This window comes from Cherax quadricarinatus, chromosome 24 (assembly GCF_038502225.1).
Source record: "Cherax quadricarinatus isolate ZL_2023a chromosome 24, ASM3850222v1, whole genome shotgun sequence".
NCBI lineage: Eukaryota > Metazoa > Arthropoda > Malacostraca > Decapoda > Parastacidae > Cherax > Cherax quadricarinatus.
In genome coordinates, this window is record NC_091315.1 from 22,639,906 (window position 1) to 22,655,090 (window position 15,185).

The 15,185-nt window shown below is 39.7% G+C and overlaps 1 protein-coding gene across 4 annotated transcripts in view; it reads right to left on the bottom strand.

The window, feature by feature from the left end:
* The window catches only part of LOC128690750 (nucleoredoxin), a 518,570-nt gene that overhangs the window by 24,408 nt on the left and 478,977 nt on the right, over window positions 1-15,185 (bottom strand). The window lies entirely within an intron of this gene.

Here is a 15,185-nt window from a genome sequence, read left to right on the forward strand (position 1 = left end):
ATATAAGCCACAGCGCCGTATCTTCCTTTGCAAATGACACCCGAATTTGCATGAGTGTCCGCCACTGAAGACACTTCAAGACTCCAAGCGATCAACCAAATCTTTAAATGGGCTGCAGAAAACAATATGAAGTTCAATGATGAGAAATTTCAAGTACTCCGATATGGAAAACGTGAGGAAATTAAAACTTCATCTGAGTATAAAACAAATTTCAACCACACAATAGAACGAAAAGCTAACGTCAAAGACCTGGGAGTGATCATGTCGGAGAATCTCACCTTCAAGGACCATAACACTATATCAATTGCATCTGCTAGAAAAATGACAGGATGGATAATGAGAAAATTCAAACAAGGGATGCCAAGCCCATGATGACACTCTTCAGGTCGCTTGTTCTATCTAGGCTGGAATATTGCTGCACACTAACAGCACCTTTCAAGGCAGGTAAAATTACTGACCTAGAAAATGTGCAGAGAACCTTCATGGCACGGATAACTGCGATAAAACACCTCAATTACTGGGAACACTTGAAGTTCCGCAACCTGTACTTCCTAGAACGCAGGCCGGAGAGATACATGATTATATACACTTAGAAAATCCTAGAGGAATTAGTACAAACTTGCACACGAAAGTCACTCCCTACGAATGCAAAAGACTCGGCAGACGATGCAGCATCCCCCAATGAAAAGCAGGGGTGTCACTAGCACGATAAGAGACAACACAATTAGTGTCAGGGGCTCAAGACTGTTCAACTGCCTCCCAGCATACATAAGGGAAATTACCAACAGACCCCTGGCTGTTTTCAAGCAGGCGCTAGACAGGCACCTAAAATCAGTACCTGACCTGCCGGGCTGTGGTTCGTACCTTGGATTGCGTGCGGCCAGCAGTAACAGCCTGGTTGATCAGGCCCTGATCCACCATGAGACCTGGTCACTGACCGGGCCGCGGGAACGTTGACCCCCGGAACTCTCTCCAGGTATTATTAAATTATTGTAAAATATCTAAAATATATTTAGTTGGATTAGGCTAAATTAAATTGCGCTTGTTATAATAAGGTTAGGTATGTGTTCTAAGATTATTTTGGTACAAAATTATTAATTTTTACATTAACATAAATGAAAATATATATCTTTAAACGTACAATGAAAATTTTAGAAAGGACTTAACTTTAAATGAGTTCTTGCTAACTGACCAGTTTTACCTATTTGACACGATATATATATATATATATATATATATATATATATATATATATATATATATATATATATATATATATATATATATATATATATCAACAAGTCGGCCGTCTCCCACCGAGGCAGGGTGACCCAAAAAAGAAAGAAAATCCCCAAAAAGAAAATACTTATATATATATATATATATATATATATATATATATATATATATATATATATATATATATATATATATATATATTGTCGTGCCGAATATGTAAAACTGGTCAATTAGCAAGAACTCATTTAAAATTAAGCCCTTTCTAAAATTTTCTCTTATACGTTTAAAGATATATTTTTTTCATTAATGTTAATATAAAAATTTTAATTTTGCTCCAAAAGAAGCTTAGAAAACTTACCTAACCTTATTATAACAAGAACAATTTATTTTAGCCTAACCCAACTAAATATATTTTAGATTTGTTTACAATAATTTAATACTAAACAAACACAGTGAAATATATTTTTTTTCGTTAGGTTCAGAATGATTTGGCGAAATTATTGCATACACAAATTTTCACTTGTCCTATATGGCAAGATGAGCGTTGCTTTTTAAGCCAAGATCGCAAGTTCTGCCTATTCGGCACGACATTTTATATATATATATATATATATATATATATATATATATATATATATATATATATATATATATATATATATATATATATATATATATATATATATATAATGTATATATGTATGTATGTATATGTATAGGGGTGACTGAAAGAGAGATACACAGAATAAATGTCTAGCATCATGTTGACTGGAGTCACATAGCTTGGTATAACAGCAGTACCTGTCTTCTGGCTGTCTCCACAATTCAGTGATCCTAAATGTGTTAATGCTAGGCAGGCCTGAATTATTGATGAAACGGGACACAGCGCAGTAACCTACTAATTTTGCACCATTCCTGCGTGATTTACAGCTAAGAGCCTGCAAAAAGAGATCTCTTTAATTGAAAACACGGTAGTAACTTTAAGCGTATACACAGTAAATAGAAGTAACAATACGAATCATGTAAAATTTATTGCACAGTTTCTCAACGGAGATTTACGTATTATCGTGTTTAGGGATCTTTCTTCAAAACATAACAAAAGCAATGATAATTATAAAGTTGTGTGGTATGAATATGTTAGTGGTACACATGTTTTGCCCAGGCACAATGCTTCACGAAAAATATACAAGTTTAAAACAAGGATTTTACTCTAACGACGTTTCCTTCTACACAAATCGAAAGGGTGTCGCGATGAGGACTTTTTTTTGCACCTGTTCATTTTTCTGTTGTTGGACACTTTGTATCCACAATCTCTTCTTTACAGAAAATCATTATATTATCACTATTATTATTAAAATCAGGGGGAAGCGCTAACATGTATGGGTCATACAGCTCCTGGGAAATGGTAGGCAATCGGATTCCATCCAAAAAGAGAAGAGGTGCACTTCTTCGGATCAAGAGTCTCTCACTGGGCACCAATGCCATTCCCAGGAGGAAACCCACCAATAATAAATAATTTACCCATAACTGAAAAACCTTATAAAAAGCATCATCTTATCCGAAAAATACAGCCTAGTATAACACAAGTGCACCCTTAACTGAAACAAATGTAATTTTTTAGTTAATCAACAGATTTCATAGGTCAATTATTGTTAATCATCACAATAGTATAATGATATTGATATAGCCTAATTACTCCAGGCTTAGCAGATTTTGGGTTATTTTTCCTGTTGAAAATAGACTGACACAGAGTGACTACCACCATTATCACTGTTACCACCGGCACTTTGGAGGGAAGAACCTTGATGCTCGTGAAGGGCTCTTGATCTAACGAATAAAGCTACCCTTCAGTTAGCTGGATTAAATACGTAATTATTCCTTCTCACCCCAGGTCTCCCTCCCTCCCACCTGTAGGCTTCATCCTTTCCCTAATCCCACCCGACCCAGCCAATAACAACACAAGCTAAACAAGACCCAGCAACTTGGGTGAAAGTGGAAGTAAAGTTCAACGGCAAAGGTCAAAGGTCAAGCAAGAGAGTGGGTCAGGTCACGAAGAGAAAGGAAGGTTAGGGAGGGGAGACGTACGGAGGGAGAGAAAGAAAGAACGATATTTTGTTTTATTTAACAAAAATGGATAAAAGAGCAGTGTGCCTGTACTTTATTCTCTATGATGATTACACAGTGGGAACAAAAGCTAACTATGTTTCCCTGTCATACTCCATCACGCAAGATGGTGCTCATACAAGGTGTTGAAATCTGTCAGCCTCAACTGGGAAACTTTAGTAGTGTCACCCTGAGCTGGGAGACTTCAGTGGGACAATATGGATATCGTCAAGCTTTCCAGTAAAGGTTTATTAGCTACGGCAGCTTCAAAAGTTTCTTTCTGGCACAGCTGGAGTTACTTTCACTTGGGAATTACCGTATCAAAGGCTAGCCTATCCCATGCACGAGAGAAATGGAATGTTTATGAATATATATCCATCATCCCAGAGAGAGACAAGAAAAGTTATTGTTATGAATGGTTTTGAAAACCGACAAGTTGAAGACTGAAGGTAGAAGGTACCTTCTATAAGACTGATGGACTGAACACATCGACTCCAGGTTGAGGGACTGATTACCTCAAACTCCTCTCCTTACACCTTTCTGCTTTGTATTGGACTGATGAAGCCACTGTGTGGCGAAACGTTTCCTAAATAAAGATTCCCATATGTTGCATAAGTGTCTCAATCTTCAAGAAAACTTATACACAGAAGGTAAAGAAAAAGGAAGTGGGGGGGGGGGGAAGAGAAATATAGATGTAAAAAATATCTAATTACACACACACACACACAATTATTATTTTTTATTTATTTATTTATTAATTTGAACATGATACAGTGAAGTACAAAAGAATACAGTAAAATGCAGCATGCCAAAGCCACACACACATACACACATACACACACATACAGTAATGTTAAATGATCAGTTATGGAAGGAGAAAAGAGAATATGAATGTGTAAATTCAAGAATTATGTGGATTAAAGTAAAGGTTGGATGCGAGAAGTGGGTCATAATAAGCGTGTATGCACCTGGAGAAGAGAGGAATGCAGAGGAGAGAGAGAGATTTTGGGAGATGTTAAGTGAATGTATAGGAGCCTTTGAACCAAGTGAGAGAGTAATTGTGGTAGGGGACTTGAATGCTAAAGTAGGAGAAACTTTTAGAGAGGGTGTGGTAGGTAAGTTTGGGGTGCCAGGTGTAAATGATAATGGGAGCCCTTTGATTGAACTTTGTATAGAAAGGGGTTTAGTTATAGGTAATACATATTTTAAGAAAAAGAGGATAAATAAGTATACACGATATGATGTAGGGCGAAATGACAGTAGTTTGTTGGATTATGTATTGGTAGATAAAAGACTGTTGAGTAGACTTCAGGATGTACATGTTTATAGAGGGGCCACAGATATATCAGATCACTTTCTAGTTGTAGCTACACTGAGAGTAAAAGGTAGATGGGATACAAGGAGAATAGAAGCATCAGGGAAGAGAGAGGTGAAGGTTTATAAACTAAAAGAGGAGGCAGTTAGGGTAAGATATAAACAGCTATTGGAGGATAGATGGGCTAATGAGAGCATAGGCAATGGGGTCGAAGAGGTATGGGGTAGGTTTAAAAATGTAGTGTTAGAGTGTTCAGCAGAAGTTTGTGGTTACAGGAAAGTGGGTGCAGGAGGGAAGAGGAGCGATTGGTGGAATGATGATGTAAAGAGAGTAGTAAGGGAGAAAAAGTTAGCATATGAGAAGTTTTTACAAAGTAGAAGTGATGCAAGGAGGGAAGAGTATATGGAGAAAAAGAGAGAAGTTAAGAGAGTGGTGAAGCAATGTAAAAAGAGAGCAAATGAGAGAGTGGGTGAGATGTTATCAACAAATTTTGTTGAAAATAAGAAAAAGTTTTGGAGTGAGATTAACAAGTTAAGAAAGCCTAGAGAACAAATGGATTTGTCAGTTAAAAATAGGAGAGGAGAGTTATTAAATGGAGAGTTAGAGGTATTGGGAAGATGGAAGGAATATTTTGAGGAATTGTTAAATGTTGATGAAGATAGGGAAGCTGTGATTTCGTGTATAGGGCAAGGAGGAATAGCATCTTGTAGGAGTGAGGAAGAGCCAGTTGTGAGTGTGGGGGAAGTTCGTGAGGCAGTAGGTAAAATGAAAGGGGGTAAGGCAGCCGGGATTGATGGGATAAAGATAGAAATGTTAAAAGCAGGTGGGGATATAGTTTTGGAGTGGTTGGTGCAATTATTTAATAAATGTATGGAAGAGGGTAAGGTACCTAGGGATTGGCAGAGAGCATGCATAGTTCCTTTGTATAAAGGCAAAGGGGATAAAAGAGAGTGCAAAAATTATAGGGGGATAAGTCTGTTGAGTGTACCTGGTAAAGTGTATGGTAGAGTTATAATTGAAAGAATTAAGAGTAAGACGGAGAATAGGATAGCAGATGAACAAGGAGGCTTTAGGAAAGGTAGGGGGTGTGTGGACCAGGTGTTTACAGTGAAACATATAAGTGAACAGTATTTAGATAAGGCTAAAGAGGTCTTTGTGGCATTTATGGATTTGGAAAAGGCGTATGACAGGGTGGATAGGGGGGCAATGTGGCAGATGTTGCAAGTGTATGGTGTAGGAGGTAGGTTACTGAAAGCAGTGAAGAGTTTTTACGAGGATAGTGAGGCTCAAGTTAGAGTATGTAGGAAAGAAGGAAATTTTTTCCCAGTAAAAGTAGGCCTTAGACAAGGATGTGTGATGTCACCGTGGTTGTTTAATATATTTATAGATGGGGTTGTAAGAGAAGTAAATGCGAGGGTCTTGGCAAGAGGCGTGGAGTTAAAAGATAAAGAATCACACACAAAGTGGGAGTTGTCACAGCTGCTCTTTGCTGATGACACTGTGCTCTTGGGAGATTCTGAAGAGAAGTTGCAGAGATTGGTGGATGAATTTGGTAGGGTGTGCAAAAGAAGAAAATTAAAGGTGAATACAGGAAAGAGTAAGGTTATGAGGATAACAAAAAGATTAGGTGATGAAAGATTGAATATCAGATTGGAGGGAGAGAGTATGGAGGAGGTGAACGTATTCAGATATTTGGGAGTGGACGTGTCAGCGGATGGGTCTATGAAAGATGAGGTGAATCATAGAATTGATGAGGGAAAAAGAGTGAGTGGTGCACTTAGGAGTCTGTGGAGACAAAGAACTTTGTCCTTGGAGGCAAAGAGGGGAATGTATGAGAGTATAGTTTTACCAACGCTCTTATATGGGTGTGAAGCGTGGGTGATGAATGTTGCAGCGAGGAGAAGGCTGGAGGCAGTGGAGATGTCATGTCTGAGGGCAATGTGTGGTGTGAATATAATGCAGAGAATTCGTAGTTTGGAAGTTAGGAGGAGGTGCGGGATTACCAAAACTGTTGTCCAGAGGGCTGAGGAAGGGTTGTTGAGGTGGTTCGGACATGTAGAGAGAATGGAGCGAAACAGAATGACTTCAAGAGTGTATCAGTCTGTAGTGGAAGGAAGGCGGGGTAGGGGTCGGCCTAGGAAGGGTTGGAGGGAGGGGGTAAAGGAGGTTTTGTGTGCGAGGGGCTTGGACTTCCAGCAGGCATGCGTGAGCGTGTTTGATAGGAGTGAATGGAGACAAATGGTTTTTAATACTTGACGTGCTGTTGGAGTGTGAGCAAAGTAACATTTATGAAGGGATTCAGGGAAACCGGCAGGCCGGACTTGAGTCCTGGAGATGGGAAGTACAGTGCCTGCACTCTGAAGGAGGGGTGTTAATGTTGCAGTTTAAAAACTGTAGTGTAAAGCACCCTTCTGGCAAGACAGTGATGGAGTGAATGATGGTGAAAGTTTTTCTTTTTTGGGCCACCCTGCCTTGGTGGGAATCGGCCGGTGTGATAATAAAAAAAAAAAAAATAAAAATATATATATATATATATATATACATACATATATATATCCCATACACACGATCCTCTGGGAACGTACTTGCTGTGACATCCTCTTTTCTGCAGTTTCGCTGGCTCCTGATGTGTTGATTGCAACACGAGGGGCCTAGAGCTGTCGTTTTGCTTCTCCCGTGGTTGTTTTCCATCCTGTATCGCTTGGTTTGCGGTATCTGCAAACCAATATATATATATATATATATATATATATATATATATATATATATATATATATATATATATATATATATATATATATATATATATATATATAACACATTGGCCGTCTCCCACCAAGGCAGGGTGGCCCGAAAAAGAAACACTTTCATCATTCACTCCATCAATGTCTTGTCAGAGGCGCACTTACACTATAGTTATAAAACTGCAACATTAACACCCCTCCTTCAGAGTGCAGACACTGTACTTCCCATCTCCAGGACTCAAGTCCGGCCTGCCGGTTTCCCTGAATCCCTTCATAAATGTTACCTTGTTCACACTCCAACACCACGTCAAGTCCTAAAAACCATTTGTTTCCACTGACTCCTATCAAACACGCTCACACATGCTTGCTGGAAGTCCAAGCCCCTCGCACACAAAACCTTCTTTACCCCCCTCCCTCCAACCTTTCCTAGGTCGACCCCTACCTGGCCTTCCCTCCACTACAGATATATATATATATATATATATATATATATATATATATATATATATATATATATATATATATATATATATATATATATATGCAATAAGATCACAGTAAACAGGTGATTTCAGAATATGCAAAACGGTTATTTTGCATATATATATATATATATATATATATATATATATATATATATATATATATATATATATATATATATATATATATATATATATATAATCTCGTGCCGAATAGGTAAAACTTGCGATTTTGGCTTAAATAGCAACGCTTTTCTTGCCGAATAAAGCAAGCTAAAATTTGTGTATGCAGTAATTTCACAAAAATCATTCTGATCCTAACGAAAAAAAATATATTTCATTGTGTTATTTATTATTAAATTATTGTAAGCTTATCTAAAATATATTTAGTTGGATTAGGCTAAATTAAATTGCTCTTGTTATAATAAGGCTAGGTACGTTTTCTAAGGTTCTGTTGGTACAAAATTTTTACATTAGCATAAATGAAAAAATATATCTTTAAACGTATAAGAGAAAATTTTAGAAGGACTTAATTTTAAATGAGTTCTTGCTAATTGATCAGTTTTGCCTATTCGGCAAGACATATATGCACACACAGAAGGAAAGAGAGGAGTAAGGAGAGGAAAACGAGGGAGGGAAGGAGGAAGAAAGAGGTAAGATCGGGAATATTAACGAAAGGTGCTTGTCCTCTTGGAACAGAGTGGGTGTTGACAGAGAGGGGAAGAGGAAGGATGGAAGAAAATTATGAAATAGGCATGGAAGACTGAAAGATGGGAGACTGGAACAACCGAGAGAGAAAACTGAGGTGAGGAAGAACTGAGAGGGTGAGGGGAAAGGAACTGAGAGAGGGTGAGGAGGAATGAACTGAGAGGGTGAGGGGGAGAACAGAAGTTTGGGTGAGGGGGTAACTGAGGAAGATTGGGTGAGGGGGGAACAGAGGGAGGGAGGGAGGGTGAGGGGGGAACAGAAGGAGGAAGGGTGATGGGAGAACAGAGGGAGGGAGGGAGGGGAAGTGGAGGTAGGAAATTATGGAGGGCTGAGTGTTGAACAAGTACAGATGGGAATTATGCAGGAGGAAGGTAATGGAAGGGATGGAGGCATAAGAAGATGGAAGGGAAGGGAGGGGAAAAGATATGAAAGGAGAGTAATGCACTGCGTAACATGGAAGGGAACGTGACTCGGTTGAAAGGGAGTAGCGAAGGGTGGAAAGAAAGTAGGGAATGGCGGAAAGGAAGTAGAGAAGGGTGAAAGGGAAGTATGGAAGGGAAGTAAGGGAAGGAGATAGGGAAATGTGGAGAGAAGAGGCAGAAGACCGAAAAATAAGGAAGAGATAAATATGACAGAGCAGTCATGTAATGAATTACGAAACAAGACACAAACACATAGATAAAGAATAAAGACTGACTGGGTAGGAAATACATTAAGAATTTGGGAGAGAACTAGGGAGAACGAGAATTAAATTTCCACTCAAGAGGGAAGACAGAAGGGGAGACACACACACACACACACAAAGAAGAGGCGGGGCCAGGATCTCGGACTCGACCCCTGCAACCTCAACTAGGTGAGTACACACACACACACACACACACAAGAAGCCAAGTGTCTACTGACAAGAGCCTTTAACACCTAGTAACAACTACTACCACAACACACACATATAATAAATGTGTACTCGTGCAGTTCTGCATGAGTACACATAAATGAGTACTTATGCAGTTCTTCATCTTTACAAGGGAGCTGACCAACAGACCCCTGGCTGTCTTCAAGAAGACGCTGGACAGGCACCTAAAGTCAGTACCCAACCAGCCGGGCTGTGGTTCCTAATCAGTCTGCGTGCGGCCAGTAACAGCCTGGTTGACCAGACCCTGATCCACCGCGAGGTCTGGTCTCAGACCGGGCCGCGGGGGCGTTGACCCCCGAAACCCTCTCCAGGTACTCAAATTTCTTTTAGGATCATTAACTAGTCCTTCCAGGAACTCGGGGTTCTGACAGACTGTAATCTGCGCTCGCAGTAGGCTGCCTTCTGTTCACTTTCCATTTCCAAATATTTTCATCCAGAATTCGTCAAACAACTCACCAAGATCAACTGTTAGTTCATTTAGACTCACACTTAAGTGTGAAGTCTAAGTTGAATTGTATAACTGTAGCTTTGTGCTAATTCTGAGCTTCCAGCCCACGCTCCTTGTGTATCAACACTTAGCACTGCTACTGCTGTACTACGTCACCCAACCGCACTGAGTCCAGCTGTCAGCAATGTTAGTGTTGGCACTTGTGTAGCCCTGTGGTAGCCCTTTATAGTAACACTTGGTGTGTATCGTTAGTCTGGCAGAATCCGTTAAAGCCACTGATAGCATTCTCGCCCTGATGGCAGAGATGCTCTATTGATGTTCTGGTGATTCAGAAGTCATTGAGTTTAATACAAAATTATTACATTCATGGTGGAATTAAAGCCAAGAATGTAAGGCAATCAGGTTCGATTCAAGGCTGGAGAGAACAAGTCAAATTCCCTGCATCAGGACCATCTCACCAGAATTAAGGAACTTCCTTTGAAGGGGACGTCAAGGGGAAGATAACTCCAATTCCTTGAACCAAAAGCCCTTCACCGACATCATATAATCCCTTGAAGGTATAATGTAAATTCTAGCAAGGTTAGGTTTTTAAGCCATGTCTATCAACGATGTTTCTTTCACCTTGTGGGAGTAACCTGGCGTAGTTTAAACTACGCCAGGTTACTCTCACAAGGTGAAAGAAATTTCAGAAATAAACTACATTTGAACATTTGTATTTAATACCTGAGAAGAAACCTACTCACTAATATTATTATGAGGTAAAGAAGACAGAGGAAACTGTTCAAACTAATAACCATGTCTTCCCCGCTGGTCAGTTACATGGCTAAAAATAAAAATAATGAACTTTGAATTAGCAACTGAATGTTATATCAAGTTATAATCTAGTGAATAAACAAGAAAATAGAGGTTAGTCCCTCATATTATGAGATTATCACTAAAGCAAGGAGCGATCTCATCTGATATATTATATTTTAAAATTTATCAACAGAACAAAGCTTATACAAGGATCTTATTATGCCAAGGTAGTAAAAAAGTGGTGATTGTTATATAAATCATATACAGTGTGGAATACTCAATGATGCAATGGTAATAAAACATTGGTACTTTCTTCTGAGAATGCTGGCAGAGATCTGACCATAAGTGCCCATCACGTCACAACCTACATAATATATACAGTAATTAAGAGCTAAGGTAATATAGTCAATTGACTCTACAGTTACTAATAAACTGTTGAACATATATGAGTGGGAGGAGCTGAGTTTGATTGGTGTCGTGGGTACAGGAGTAAATTCTTGGGTAGGTTTGGGTAAGGGTGGTTTTGATAAGGATTTCCCTTGTACGGGCCAATAGGCCTTCTGCAGTGTTCCTCCATTCTTATGTTCTTATGTCTGGGCGTAAAAACAAGCTAACAAAAATATGAACATATAACTATTTACTGAGGAAGGAAGAACACCTGATTGTTTCGTGACGTTACAGAACGTCAGCACAACTGCCTAGTGAGGACACACCATCTAGCTCACACTGGGTATAAGAGATACATAAAACTGACAGGTTGCAATACAGTCAGGACAGGATATATACACCTAGAGATGAACGTCTCTCGGTGTATATATGCCAGGAGTTTACTTTAGTCCATTTTTCAGGGTTGCAAGTATTCTTAAATGGTGGTAAACAGGTGACATGCAGCCCAAATGAACCTTGTATAGTCGAAAAGTAATTAATTCAACTGACCAAAAGTAAACTTCGTTTAGGCAAAATATAGCTTGGAGAATTTAAAAAGCTTGGCCACCAAGCTTTAAGTTGTATGAGAATGTTCATTCAGCCTGTGTTTGTGTTTTGCATGCAGATCACGTAAGAAAGACAGTCTTCTTGGCCCTACACACCAGACACCACCACCATGAACTGTATCTCATCACAGGTACCGGAGATGCTCAGACACAGCAGACTGTGTCTTCCTGTGGCAACGACGACATGCACTGGTGTTCATAACTACTACCTGCACTAAGTCAGTTCTGGTGGGAAATTAAAAGCATTGCAGACCATATTAGTTCTCGAAAATATAACCAAATACAGCAACTTCCCATTTTTCTCTTCCTCGTCCCCTGTCTCACTCCTCCTCCCCTCCCCCCACTCTCAATCCTACCCTCTCCTTCCGTCTTCCTCTTCTCCTTCCCTCTCCCTCCTCTCCTTTTTCCTTCCCCCAAACTTTCACTCCTCCTTCCTCTCCCTTCCCGCTCACACAACTCTTATTTCACGTTCCTCCGATCAGATTCAATACTGCTGCCTTCTAATGCTAAGATACCACATATACTGTAGTGGAGTGACCATCAACATGTACAGTGTTGTAATACTTTAAGTTATTCACTTACATTATCTATTTACAGTATCCATTTAGGGCATTCACGTTATTCATTTTATTTATTTGATTTCTCCGTGAGTTCAATAAGCAGCTTAGATACCAGGTAGGACACTTAGGAAAATGTCAATTTGCCAGTTATCTGCATCAGTGAAGAACAGAAGTCACATTACAGTACTAGAACAGTTCCGAACAACTTTACCTACGTTGATCTTATGATAATTCCGGGGCATCGCCCCCGCGGTTTGGTCCCATCCTTCCATTTTTGGATATCTCAAAATCACCAAGAAATAAGATATTTAGGACCGGGTTTAGTAGTTTTCAAGGAAACGCTCGAATTTCAAAGCCTAGTCTTTGAACTGTTAGGAAGTTGTTACTGGTGGTTTATATACAAGCACAACAACCAGATTCTGATTTTCGATTTTAACCACCAAAACTTCGACTACCTCATTTGTGGGGTTCAGGAGCTCAGTGCATATGAGCGCCTCCAACATGAAAACCAACCCTTGTTACCTGTTTTTCTAGTCACATCTAAATATGTTGTACCCAGGAATCCACATTTCGTTGTCAAAATGGTCGTTCATTTGAATCTCCCTAAAAGCTGCAAATATTGCATTTGACTCAGCGAGGAAACCACTGATATTGTTTATATTCGGTTTGAGACCACCTTTTGGTTTGCAAACACAACAGATGATACATTACTAATTACTGTTAGTAATTCTACTTTATTACTATGTTAGGTAAAACGACACATGGAGAGCGAAACGTTGCCACAATAAAATGTCACATTAGTTCCACTTGTATCCTTTTACCTATCACACTGCTAGTTGCTGTGCTGGGGTCTTGTTGGATAAACTTAGTACCTGTGGCTCTGGTGAGCTCGCCACTGACTATCATCAGTCCAGAAGGGCTCCTAGATGGTTGTACATTTTTAACTTTTCTGATGATTCTTTTCCCTCTTCTTGGCACTGAAAGAAATCGCTGCTGGCTGCATGATTTTAGTTTGCATGTTCAGACTGGCTCTCCTTCAAATGAAAACAGGACGACGGTTCAGTCTTACCTGGATCACTCACGACCTGATAATAATCTAGTGCGGTCCAAACCGTCGTTTGATTTTCATATTCAATTTGTGAGTTAGTTGTGATCTAACCGACAGCTAACACCGTACCATCTGGCTTTGGTTTATAGGGCTACTAACAGCTAACACCGTATCTTCTTGTTTTAGTTTATAGAGCCACTGACAGTTAACACCGTATCTTCTTGTTTTGGTTTATAAGGTCACTGACAGCTAACACTATCTTCATGTTGGGGTTTATAAGGGTAGCTACTGACACCTTACACAGTATCGAGCACTATATTCTTAAATCAGGTTTCCGGAGTCAACACTAGAGAGAAAGTCATATAATTTGTTCAGATCTGTGGACAACAGCACAAGCATGCATGACAAGCTCTTATCGGGACAACACCTCGCTTTAAGTTATTTTTTTTAAAGTCAGTTAAAACTTAACTTAGAGCGAAACGTCAACTACTTCAATGCATTTTCTGAATCTTTGTCTTTTTTCCACATATGTGTCGATGTTACTGCCTTCAATCACTGAGCTCACCTGAACAAGAGTCAGTAACGTTAAATCTGTAACATTAAAGTGTGCTTAACTGTTGGAGATAAGGTCCCCTCAATGGAGGTTCTTTGATGCTGGTGAGGGGCTCTTGATCTAAGGAATTGGATCTATGCTCCAGTTCCCTGAATTGAGCCTAAATACCTTCCATCCCCCCCCCACATGTGCTGTATAATCCTACGGGTTTAGCGTTTCCCATGATTATAATAATGGAGATAAGGTACGGTGTGCTCTTGATCCCGGAGATAACAGATCTTAAGAAAACTTAATACTATATGTTTCACCTTTCATATTTAATGTCTCAGTGAAATCACATCGTAAGATATAGGAGTGGTCTGGTATGGCGTAATGAATCTACGGTATACGATATTCGAACTCTCTTTCATCTCAACTAATGATAAGAGGGAGGGATCATGATCCCCTTGGTCCACACCTGCATCTGGCCAGTGTGGAAACGTAGAAAGGGAGCTCAGTCCCCATTATCGCCTCTTCTTGGAGATTAATTTCTCAACAGATCTTAACTGTTATGAATCAACCTAAGCATAAACACAAATCTCTTGCATCAGTTATTAATCTGATAAGGAATATTCCGCTCTGCTAGTGGATTCTGAGGGGTCATCGCCCCTGCGGATCGATCCCACACCGGGCCTTTCTATCCTTGACTCATACTTTAATTTAGCTAGAAGTAGGTGGATATTCTCAGCAGATAGCCTCGATGTGGGCTTCCAGACCCTCTGCTGTCTTTCCTATGTATTGCCATGTACTCCTGAGTGATCAGGCTGTTGGTACAAGTGGCACGCACAGAACGTAGGTACAACAGTGCTTATAAATAGTTATTTGTTGGATATGGTGATAGAGGAAGCTTTCATCAATTCCCGCGACATAAAGAGCAACTTTCATCAACAGTTAGTTCAATCCATTCACTGTGGTGGACAATCATTGCAGCTTTAGGAGTTATGCAAGCGTGGAAATGCACCAGGATTTACACAGTGCCATTTGCGCCAGGATGAGCTTGTATATTTTTTTCAGCTGGAAAAATGGTTTCCATTTTATTAGTACGTACGCACGCAAACACACACACACACACACACACGCACTGATCCTAGTAGCGATCAGTGAAGAGGCGGGGCCAGGAGCTCGGACTCGACCCCCGCAACCTCAACTAGGTGAGTACAACTAGGTGAGTACACACACACACACACACACACACACACACACACACACACACACACACACACACACACACACATTTAATAATTAC